The sequence below is a fragment of the Sinocyclocheilus rhinocerous genome, unplaced genomic scaffold (assembly GCF_001515625.1).
Source record: "Sinocyclocheilus rhinocerous isolate Xijiao unplaced genomic scaffold, SAMN03320098_v1.1 scaffold11, whole genome shotgun sequence".
Taxonomy (NCBI): Eukaryota; Metazoa; Chordata; class Actinopteri; order Cypriniformes; family Cyprinidae; genus Sinocyclocheilus; species Sinocyclocheilus rhinocerous.
Genome location: NW_015625587.1, coordinates 1,423,502 through 1,435,672, shown reverse-complemented (window position 1 = coordinate 1,435,672; position 12,171 = coordinate 1,423,502). Strand labels below are relative to the sequence as shown.

The 12,171-nt window shown below is 37.0% G+C and overlaps 1 long non-coding RNA gene across 1 annotated transcript in view; it reads left to right on the top strand.

The window, feature by feature from the left end:
- The first annotated feature begins 6,484 nt into the window (after positions 1–6,484).
- LOC107755642 (uncharacterized) overlaps positions 6,485–12,171 on the top strand; it is a 9,923-nt gene continuing 4,236 nt past the window's right edge. The window contains exon 1 of the long non-coding RNA XR_001641722.1: positions 6,485–6,748. This is a non-coding gene — a long non-coding RNA (uncharacterized LOC107755642). The remainder of the gene's footprint in view (positions 6,749–12,171) is intronic.

Below are 12,171 nucleotides of genomic sequence, written 5' to 3'. Positions count from 1 at the left end.
TCCATAAAACCCTACAGATATACAGCTGCTATCACATATTTCAAATACATGCATTATGACAGGAAATGGAGGGGATCTTTTACAAATGAATGCAGCTTCTGGCCTTTGAAAATAAAACACCATTCACAGAGGATATTAATTTCAAGCCTATGTTGCCTATGTTTTTTTAATTAAATAAAGCAGTTTATTTTTGCAACTGGTATTATCAAGAAAAATGAAAGTGGTGTGGATTCGTCCTAAAGCCAGCAAGTTTATAATATATTCTAGTATCCAGTATATTTAATTGCTTTCCATTTTGTATTTCTTTTTCTCACGATGCAAGATAAATCACACATTTTTATATTTTTAAGCTGCCAGTTCTTTTACCAGAGATCTTTTGAAATAAAGCATGGATGTGTCTAAAATAACACGAGAAGTTGTTAGACAGAAAGACAGCTTTGTTAGCAGTCTCTCATGTCACCGGCCTCCGGCTTCTCACAAGATCTTCAGAGAAAGTTGGTCCAGATGAGGATGGTCACATGGCTGGCTGCCAGAGGCTAGTGTTAGTATTAGCCCTCTGTCTCTTGAGACTAGCAAAGTTAATATATTGTCTAAATATTTATTACCGGCAGAAGTTACACAACACAGAAGCAAAACTGAGGTCTCCCCTGAACCCTTTTGCATCTCATAGAGAGAACAGAAACAATAAAGAAATGTTTAAGCTGGTCCTTAGTTAGTCATGAGCTGGTTTAAGCTGGTCCTGTGCTGGTTATTATGAGCATAGAAAAAACAGCATTTGCTGTTTTTTTTCAACAGGGTAGTGTGAGGCATCAGGTGTAAACCTCGAAAAATGTGAACATTAAGGATTCATTTCTAAAGACTGCAGTCTTTCAGTACATCCTCAGCTGCCTTTCCTTCACTACTGGCATAATTACTGGTTTAGCCTTGTGAGTTTGTGACACCAGAGCCCCATTAAGTGCTGATGATGGCAGCCCCAGCATTCCTACAGCTGGATACTCAAGGCTGACTGGAGGATTGGGTAACTACACAAGTCAAGTCACCTTTACGCTTTATACAATACTGATTGTGTCAAAGCAGCTTTACAGTGTCAAACAAGAAAATAGTTTGTCAATAATGCAAGAAGACAATAAAAAAGTGTCATTGTTCCAGATAAAGCCAGTTCATTGATGATTCACTGTTCAGTGTTGTCATCATCCAGTTCAGCTCTCTTCCAATAGTGTCTGTGCAATCAGTCAAGCGTCCCCAACTAAGCAAGCAAAAAGTAACAGGGGCAAGGAACCAAACTCCATCGGTGACAGAAATGGAGAAAAACCTTGGGAGAAACCAGGCTCAGTCGGGGGGCCAGTTCTCCTCTGGCCAGACGACACACAACCTCCCTACACAACCATTGCCATTTAATTTGTAGTGTGTCTTTGTGTGTTTTGTGGAATGTATCCGTCAGGTCATGTGTTGTTTTTTTTCTCACTGCCAAAATTTCGCCTTATAAAAACATCTTGGGGCAGTTTAATTTGCATTTAAGCACTCTTAAGGGAACATTTGCCTTATCTAGATTACAAATTATGTTATTTGTTTTTATGCGGTTTGTGGCTTGTGAGTCTGTGTTACTTATTATTTTATCAGTTATGTCTTTGCCAATCAGCATTTGAAAATGTTAAACAGCTTGAAAAATAACAAATGCGTAACTTTAACATTTGTGCTGCTTAATATTTTTGTGGAGGCTGTGATAGTTTTTTTTTTGGTCAGGATTCTTAGAAAAATAGGAAGTTCAAAAGCATTTACTTGAAATATAATTTTTTTTGTAACATTATAAGTGCCTTTTCTGTTGCTTTTGATCAATTTAATGCATCCTTGCTAAATAAAAGTATTAATTTTTTTTTTCTTTACCATAGTAATTGCATAGCAGCACCCTGGCATCATGGTGGCAAGTTTTCCACACTAAAGAACCTCTCGCATTTTAAAACAAAGTTCATAAATCAATTTCATAATTCTAGCACATTTAAAAAAAAAAATTTACACCCATAATGCACTCCTCTTTATGCTTCTTTTAAACTCAAATTGTCTAGTATCAAATAAAATAAATACATTTTGAAGGCCTCCATACTTTCATAATATCTCCACAATCAGAAAGGAAGGAAATGAAGGAGGGCTGTATGTGGTAAGTTTCTGACCTTTTAGCATGCCATATTTAGTGATATTACATTGATATAACTTTAGTAATCCTGTTGCACTGGATGAAAATTGATAAGAAATAAGAAATTGTTCTGTGATGTTCTGCACTCAGGACTCAACGATGCTTGGCTGCTGGGGTGTTGAACTGTTTATGTAATCCAGCCAGCCATCACCCCTCCCAGCCTTTTAGTCCCTTTCCCCTGGTTTTAAACCTCATACAATCTTTTTCTCCTTTCTTTAGCACAAGGAAGAACACTGAGGCCTTAGTGGTCCAGGCTTGGGGTTCCGGGACTGGTGCCGACCATGGAGGGACCACGTCAGTCTCCCCCGAGCCATTTCCTGCCTTAACCCTCCCATCTAATACCAAACAGACCTCATTCTGCTTGTGTTCCCCGACAGGACTGAGCCAGTGGGTCTGCCAGAACCCTCTATGCTCTTTGCACTTATCAAAAACATCAGAAAACAGAGATGTTCAGCGTGGAGTGTTAAACAGTCTCAATAGTTTCAGTCTCGCTGTAGCAGCATGGAATCTTTCGTCTCTTATTTGTCGAGGGCAATGAGCTTGATCACTTTTGCTATAAACAACATCTGCTTATGAAAGGGTGTGGCAGTTTCTCACAGGGGCTGAGGTGGGAAAAACTTATTATGTATTTGTTTGTTTCATCCTTATAGAAGAGGGTGGAGGCTTTACTGCAGGGAAATGTCATCAGTCCTTAGGCATTAATGAGGTTAATTAGTAGGTAAGAAGTTCCTGGTATTTTCTGGCACATATTTGTGCATCAAAACATTTTTTTTTTCTCCATCCCAATTCTTGTTTTTAAAGATTTTAGTGGCAAGATAACATTGTCTAAGTCAGATGTCTAAGTCAGTCATGATTTTGTTTAGCAGAAAATGAAAGAAATGAAATATTTTTTTTTTTTACATTTAGTGACTCCAAAAATGTTGTGATGCAGTCACCAAGCAAAAAGTATTTTTAAACGCATTGAATACATTTGATGATTGTACACATCTTAATAATTTAATCAATGCAAATCTATTGCAAAATAAAATTTTAAAGTAATTTTTATTTCTGTTCTGTTCTGTCTGTAGATTTAGTAATTTTTTCTTGATTCAACAGAGCCGTGTTGAACTCCCTACAGGAATCCTTGGCATTCATCTCAGCACATGGTATTTTTTATGCAACAGAATTGGGCAATTTTCTATCATACACACTTGCTCCTGTTGCAGCATCTGAAATAGCATACTTATTCTTCACAGCTGCAATTATATCAGTCAATTATAAGATTAGCGGTTGGCTGGAAAAGTAGTAACTTCTCTACAGGAAACTGCTCTCAATTAAAGACCTACTGGAAAAGGAGACAGTATAGTGGCAGTGGGACACATATTATATTATATTATATTGTATTATATTATATTATTACATCATATTGGGTGAAATTAGTTAAATTTGCCTGTCTTGAGTTTTTTTTTTATTATTCATCATAGAAGTCATATAGTTGTTGCAGATATATTTGAAGCCTCAATTCAAAAGTTTGGGGTCTATAAGTGTTTTTTCAAGGAAACTAATACATTTATTATTAAATTGATCAATGGCAGTAAACACATTTAATATTTAATGTTAACATTTAACTTATAATGTTATTTAAAAAAAATCTAATAAATGGTGTTAACTTTGTATTCATCAAAGAATCCTAAAATACATCATATTGGGTGAAATTAGTTAAATTTGCCTGTCTTGAGTTTTTTTTTTATTATTCATCATAGAAGTCATATAGTTGTTGCAGATATATTTGAAGCCTCAATTCAAAAGTTTGGGGTCTATAAGTGTTTTTTCAAGGAAACTAATACATTTATTATTAAATTGATCAATGGCAGTAAACACATTTAATATTTAATGTTAACATTTAACTTATAATGTTATTTTAAAAAAATCTAATAAATGGTGTTCTTTTTAACTTTGTATTCATCAAAGAATCCTAAAAAGAAGGTTTTCTACAAAACTATTAAGCAGCACAGGTGTTTTTAACATTGATAATAATAAGAAATGATTTTGAGCACGACATCAGCATATTAGAATGATTTCTGAAGGATCATGTGACACTGAAGACTGGAGTAATGGCTGCTGAACATTTTGCTGTGCCATCATAGAAATAAATTACATAGAAATACATTCTAAAATATATTCAAATAGAAAATAGTTATTTTAAATTGTAATAACTTTTAGCAATAGTACTGATTTTTACTGCAGTTTTGATCAAATAAATGCTGCCTTGGTGAGCATAAGAAACTTCTTTCAAAAACGCAATCTCTGACCACAAACTTTTGAACGGTAGTGTATATAGATGCTATACATAATGATATACAGTAGATGTACATAGATGTAGATAAATAGATAGATCAAAAATCTCATTTTGCAAACAAAATGAATCTAAAATGACAGATAAGTAAAAGTTGTGTAGATCTCCATTCCATATCTCAAGCAGGGTTAACTGAAGTACGACTTTCTTTTCACGCACATTCATCAGCTAACACACCTGGTGAGCTTTATCACCTCATTTCACCTCGGTTATGGTCTCAGCAGACAAGCACGATCTTGCCTGTGATATCCTCCTGTTTGCACCACCCATTATAGCAGCTTTCTCCCATAAGCACATTTGTGCATCTTCAGACCTAATGGTCTGCTTTTGACAAATATGCCATTGATAAGTGCACATCGCCCCACTCATTCGTTAAGCTTTGGATGTTCTTGTAATTCACTCCTTTGTGTTAAAAGGGAGCACTGGCTTTATGTAGGACTGGTCCAACCTAGACAGCCTTTGCCTCCCACTGGTCTGTCTCCAATTTTGCTCCCCCGTGCTCCCTACTGGCTTTGAAGAGCCGCTGCACTGGAGTGTAAATCAGCCCATGGGACAGGTGGTATATCTGCCAGCTGTGTGGAGATCTAGGCAGGAATGCCATAGAGGACAGAGAGCTCTGGTAAAGACCACTGGATCTTCTCTAAAAGTGGGGGGAGAAGTAAAAGTGATTGAATTGGACAAACATCATTTATGTTCTCTATTACGTTAACAGATATGATGCAAATGTGTCTGGCAGATAACAGTAACAACTGGAGTTATACGTTTTCTGAAGACAATGGGAGTGGTGCTTATAGATGTGTTGTAGTGTTGTAGTAAATGAGTCTCATGTCTGAATTCAAGACCATATTTTTTTATGACCAGTTCTTTTGAGTCTGAGTCCAGGCCGAGTCCAAATACTCCTGAATATATGGTCATTGATGTTTTTGTTTTTGAAAGATGTCTCTTATAGTCACCAAAGCTGCATGTGAACAAAAACAGCAAACACTGAGATAATGTGAAATATTTTTACAAATTAAAATAACTGCTTTAATATATTGCAAAATTTATTTTATTTTTGCTAAATATTTATTTATTCCTGTGAAGGCAAAGCTGATTTTTGGCAGCCATTTATTTAGTCAGTGTCACATGATCCTTCAGAAATCATTCTAATATGCAGATTTTTGAAACTCTAATATTTTTTTTCAGGATTCTTTCAGGATTTAATTTATTTGTAAATTGTAAATGTCTTTACTGTCACATTTGATCAATTTAACATTTCCTTGCTGAAAAAACTATTGACCCCAGAATTTGGAATGATGGCGTATATATTATAAATATGCTATCTTTGATGAAATTTTCTTATTTTATTTAGTAGTCATTTGTAAGTTTGAGGGATGTGGTCATTGCTCCTAGACCCACTAATGGCTTTTATCCGCCTTGAATGGCTAGTTTTGTGTACTACATAAAACTAGCCATTTAGTAAAACAAATTATAACACTAAGTTTAGATTTTGTTGTGTTATGTGTTATGTTATGTGACAGGCTTAGCACCAATGTGTGTTAGAAGTATCTTAGGTTAGGCTACTTCAGTGTAGTTGTCTACTTATTGATTGCTGCTTGCAGTTTAGCTAACTACTTTTTTCAGAGCAGTAGATTCAGTGTAGTTCTGTACAGTGAACTGCTTTCAATTATGGTTAGCATGTAGCTTGGCAAGCTACAGTTTCAAAGTAGCTTCCCCAAACTGAAGCAAACACTCCCTGTTCAGTCAGTGATTCTCTCAAAGGCTCTTTCATTCTTCTGTTCTGCCATGTTTTATTCAGTGTGGAAAATCTTAGTTAATTGGTCTGGAGTTGGCTTTTCATGGCTGTTTTCTTAACAACAGGGGAAAGACCCCTTCTCCCTCCCTTTTTTCTTTCCCAAACCCTGCCCATTTAAGGTTGTACCACTTTTCCCCCTTTTCCTCCCTCTCCCTCTCTCACTCTCTTTCCATGTCTTTCTCCCTTCTGCGTGTGAGGACTCTGTGACAGCTTTTCCTGCTGCTTGTAGCGAACGGCTGAAAGGGAGTGAACACGCGGCTGCTTGTAATACAGAGTCAAACTGAGGCAAACGCATACACTGCTGAACGGTCATTGGACAGGACTGTGAAGACTCTTCTTGGTTTTGGCTGTGTAGCATACTCATGCAGACAGTCCTGGATTAAAGAAGTCTGATGCTGTAGGAGAACAGCTTTGAGATTTATATGTGGTAAGTTTCTGACCTTTTAGCATGCCATATTTAGTGATATTACATTGATATAACTTTAGTAATCCTGTTGCACTGGATGAAAATTGATAAGAAATAAGAAATTGTTCTGTGATGTTCTGCACCGCATTTCTGTTTTGCGTTTCAGCAAAGATCTAAACATCCTTAAAACAAGATATGTTTTCTTGAGAGGCAAAATAGTCTCCGAAAGACTGTTTTTTTTTCTTTCAGAAAACATGTCTTGAATTGTTTATATTTGTATTGTTATTGTTCTTGATTTAAGCATAAACCTCACTTTGCTAGACTGCTTAAAAATATTTTTTATTATTTTAAGCATAAAATGATTATTCTCTATTATACCCTAATATCTTAAGCTAGAAAATATCCTAATATATCCTAATATCTTAATATCCTAATATCTTAAGCATATATATATATATATATATAAACATATAAATATACAACTAAAATGCATATTATTTATTTATTTATTTATTTTTACATGATTGTGATGCTGAGTGTTGTAAATATAGAGCTCTGGCACATGTCACATCTCCATGAATTTGTTGACTCATATGATCATGAATCATGTCCTGTAAGGTTAAGATTATTGAATCCACCAACCAGAGATATCATCTGTGTGGATGGAAGTTATTTGAGATAATTTTTGTGTTAATGTGTATATTTCCAGCATGAGAGTTTGATCCAAGTTCTGGACAGAAGCATCCCTGATGTAAGTTGTGTTAGGGCCAGAGCTGCAGCTGTAAATTGGTTAATGTTTTATCATTATAAAAATAAGCACCCGGGCTCATTGTGTGCTTATCTGCGGGAAGGTCAATAATAATGTAACGTGACCAGGTGGCTGAGGTGAGGGCTTCATGCATGGCTGATGTGTTTCGTCAACTAAAAGGGGTTTTCTTGTGCAAGAGCCAAGTGAGTAGTTAAAGGTCATAAGTCATATGATGCGATTTCAGTTTTTCCTTTCTCTTTGGAGTGTTACAAGCTCTTGGTGCATAAAGAAGATCTGTAAAGTTGCAAAGACTAAAGTCTAAAATCCAAAGAGATATTCTTTATAAAAGTTAAGAGTCAACCACGCCTACCTAAAACGGCTCGTTCTAACACGCCCCCACATATCTACGTCGCTATGTGGGAAGATTTGCATAATGCCGCCCAAATGTTCACGCAAAGAAAGAAGGCGTAACTTTTATTCTCGCTGTAGTATTGTTGTTGCCGCTGGCGCCATGTCGTGAAGACGCTGTGTGTTTCGTTGTGAAAGCGAAACTACTTTGTTTGGTCTTCCAAAAGAGGACGATATCCGCTTCGTCATGCCTGGAGCTGATCCGTGCTGGTCGCTGAGGAAATACATCAACTTCGCGCTGTGGATCGCCGGATCGGCTTTCACCGTGGACGAAGTGGAGTCCAGCCCGGGATCGTCACATGTGGTTGCCGCTCGCCCACCTTTTCGCTCACTCTAGCCGCCGGCCTCCGCTCAGGCCTCCGGCCCGCCGTGTGTGACGCGACACAAAATAATGTTCTTTTTAGCAACATCATATGACCCCTTTAAAAGGCCCTGTGTTTGCATGCCACACCTTTTCAGTATTAAAAATGAACCATTTAATTGTACCTTTGACATGAAAATCTATTCAAAGTCTCGCACCTTTGAGCAGCTGATTGTTAAAGTCTTTGTTTGTTTTGGCATGCAGTGTTAGTTTTGATTTATACCCCGATGGAGAGACGTGCAAAACTCGCAGCTGCTCTTTGTTTAGAGATGGCTGACTTGTGTTCATATCTGTTCAACCCTGCTCTGAGCATCTGCTTTCTTCTGCAGACACTCTCTACTGTTGATCAGTCAGCCACCTTATCTTCTGTAGTGCTGGAAGTTAACATAGTCTGTCGATTTAGGGAAGGTCAGAGGTCAATCTCTAATCTAAATGCATTTGTAAATACTGCTGTATCCACATTTTTGTGATGAAACGACTACAGCAACCCACATATTCACAAAATATAGTGCTGACTAGGTAATCATAGAAAGTATTATAAAAGTGGTTCATATGACTTTTGATATTATATCCATATAATAATATACATATTATATTGTATCGCAAATCTTAAGTTTTGTGTGAGAAGCAGCTCGAAAGTAATACAATTGTGTGAGGAACAGTCCAAAATGTATCACTTATCTCATTTATTATTAATATATTCACTTATAACATTCCCTTCCACTCTTAAATGAGATATGGCACCATTAGATGTGTTGTGATTTGATGTCAATGTCATTTGGTCACAAGCATCAACGGCATCAAATGACACTGACATGCACTTTTATAGAGTGAATTTGTCTCAGAGAGACAACATTTCCATACATAAGTTCAATTCTACACACTTTCATTGGCACTCAAATGTATCAACTTTCAAATGACTGCTCTGAAGACAGGGAAGGACTTTTACTCTGCTATGCCTTATCTAAGTTTGTTTGATTCAGAGGAATATTTACACTGACACTCCTTTTGCTCTGAAGGTTTGAAAAGTTTGATGACTATGTCAGTCTGTGCTTTTAAACATCTCCCAAACGTTCTTTCTCTCCCCGTCTCTGTTTTTATGAGCTTGTGGACTTTGATTGAGAGAATAAATCCCTAAATCCAACAATACAGAAAACCCCAGATAATATAGCACAAAATCTCATCTGAGTGGCATGCGTTTGCTCAGTTAATGCCATTGGCTTGATTTACAAATGCATTGAGAGTGTCAATCTCACTTTATGGAGCAATAATACAGTTAAAGGGAATTAGTACATCCCTTGGAATGCGATTGAACATGGGTGTGTACAAAGTTAAACATCATTCGTTCTCTGTATGCTGTTCTCTTTGACAGCTTCTAAGACATATATATCAAGTAAATAGAGCTGTGTGTGTGTGTATATATATATATATATATATATATAAGATGCATTGAGTTTATTAAAACTGTCAAAAATATAGCACGGTTTACACAAAAATATTAAGCAGAACAATTGTTTTCAACATTGATAATAATAATAATAAATGGTTTTCAGCAGAAATAAAGTAATGGCTGCTGAAAATTCAGCTTTTCAATAAATTACAATTATATTTATTTTCAATAAATTACAAAGTTTATAAAAGTTTACAATGTGCTTTACAGAAAACATAAAAATCATTAATTTCTGCAAAAAAGAGAAAAGTATGTAATAGAACAAATAAGAAAAGAATCGTAATCCTGATCAGTGATTGGTTACTCCTAAATTCCTTATCCAATCACAGCTTTCTTTGATCTGTTTGCTCTCACAAACCTGAGTACTTGTGCTATGTTAATGCTTTAAAGGAACACTCCACTATTTTTGAAAATAGGCTCATTTTCCAACTCCCCTAGAGTTAAACAGTTGAGTTTTACCGTTTTCGAATCCATTCAACCGATCTCCGGGTCTGGCGGTAGCACTTTTAGCTCTAGCTTAGCATAGATCATTGAATCTGGTTAGACCGTTAGCATCTCGCTCAAAAATGACCAAAGAGTTTCTTTATTTTTCCTATTTAAAACTTGACTCTTCTGTAGTTACATCATGTACTAAGACCAACAGAAAATGAAAAGTTGCGATTTTCTATGGTATGGGGTTAACAATGCCCACCCACCCAAGGGAAAGACGGACCGCATGTTTTGTGTCGCACAGTAATCAGAGGGTCTGCGTAATGGATCCAGCATGTTTCTTGGGATCTGCAAAGGCCTCCAGGCTCAGATCGATCTGCAGATGAGATCATTGTGCTATTTGTGGAGCTTTAGAGCTGGGATAGTTAGTTGTCCCATCATCCACATACTCTCTGTGCTTTTCACACTGAACCCAAACAAGCAGGAACGAGACTGCAGATGCACGTGATTAATTAAATCCAAATAACTTGCGCTCTCATTTTCATAATAGGACTCCTTGGGGTTTTAAAACTAAAACAAGTCTTAATTGCTTTTATTTTAGGGTTTTAGCAATGGGTAGAGACTGTTGCATTCTCATCCATTCCCATATAGAGTGTTTTGGCCCTATTGACCCTAGAGGTGGACTGGAGCCAATGATCAAGGTACATGAAACACGCATTATTAAAATAAATGTTTTTCTACTCTGCATTTGCATAGAAAACTATTGAGGCTCTTTGGGTCCATTGAGACACACATCTGGTCCACATTAACACCCAAGAGCACAGCCTTCAGCCACAAAACCCCCACTGACAACCCAGGCTGCAAATACACCCTCTGTTATATTAGGATAATTGAATGGTACACCCAACATGAGAATAATCTGATAAAGGCTTCTAACTTCTTGCAGCATTATTGAAGTTTTGAACTGCATCCCAATTCATATACTGACACTATGCACTGAATGTATTTACAGGATTTTGTTGATGATGGGGAAGTACTTTGGAGTATGTATACAGTTTGTCAGTGTTGTAATGCCACTGCCATGACATAAAATTGCATCTTGTGTAAATATTAGCATTAAGCTGACTTCGTTAGCTTACTTAACCTTCCTTATTACTTCAGTAATAATGTCAGTCCATATGTTTAAAAACCATCATATATTTAAAATACTTTTTTATTTTTCAGCTGAAAAGAGAATATTTAGCATGTTTATCAGAAAAATAAAATTCCTTCATTGGGGGATAAAATACCTTTAAAGATTAAGTTTTGTGCAGAGATTTGTGCATTTGAGGAAACTGAAGAAAAGGAGCTTGTGTGGTGCTCGTTTAGTATCGCCTTTCTCGGCTGGCATGTGTCTTTAGGGTCAACTCCACGTTTGGTGCAGGGGTCAAGAATCTGATGGCAACCACATGTCTGACTTGGCTCCAAATTAAATATCCCCCTCAGTAAGAGCTACTGGCAGGAAACACAGTCCAAATGAGTTACACGGCCTAATCTGCTAGAATCTCTGTCAAGAGAAACAAGAAAGAGAGACACTCCACACTGTTTTGGAAATGTCATGGTGAGGGCCAGGCCTGTAAAGGAGCTCAAGCTAATTCACATAGCGAATGCTTTTACCATGCAACCCTCCTGAGCAGTTTTACAGGCAACACAGCTGGTAGAAATGTGTCCAGATTCACTAGTTGGACAGTTACCCTCACCTCTGAGGTTTTGGAAGCTACGTTGAGCTTCTAACTTTGATTGGTTGAGACAATTCTGGACATGGTTGGTGTTCAGGTAAATCTGCCTGATGGGAGAAAATGAGACCCAAGGGGTTTCGTACTGGCTGAGAGTTTGCACAGTCAGCACTTCTACAACGCTTTTGGATGGTTGTTTATGGAAAAGCTCAAGATTATGAGGATGTTAGGGTTGTAGCGTTCTGCCAAACTCAAAAATGATGATAAAAGCAATGTTTCAAAGTTTCAAATGTGCTTTCAGGGACACATTTGCCCCCCCCCCCCCCCTCCATT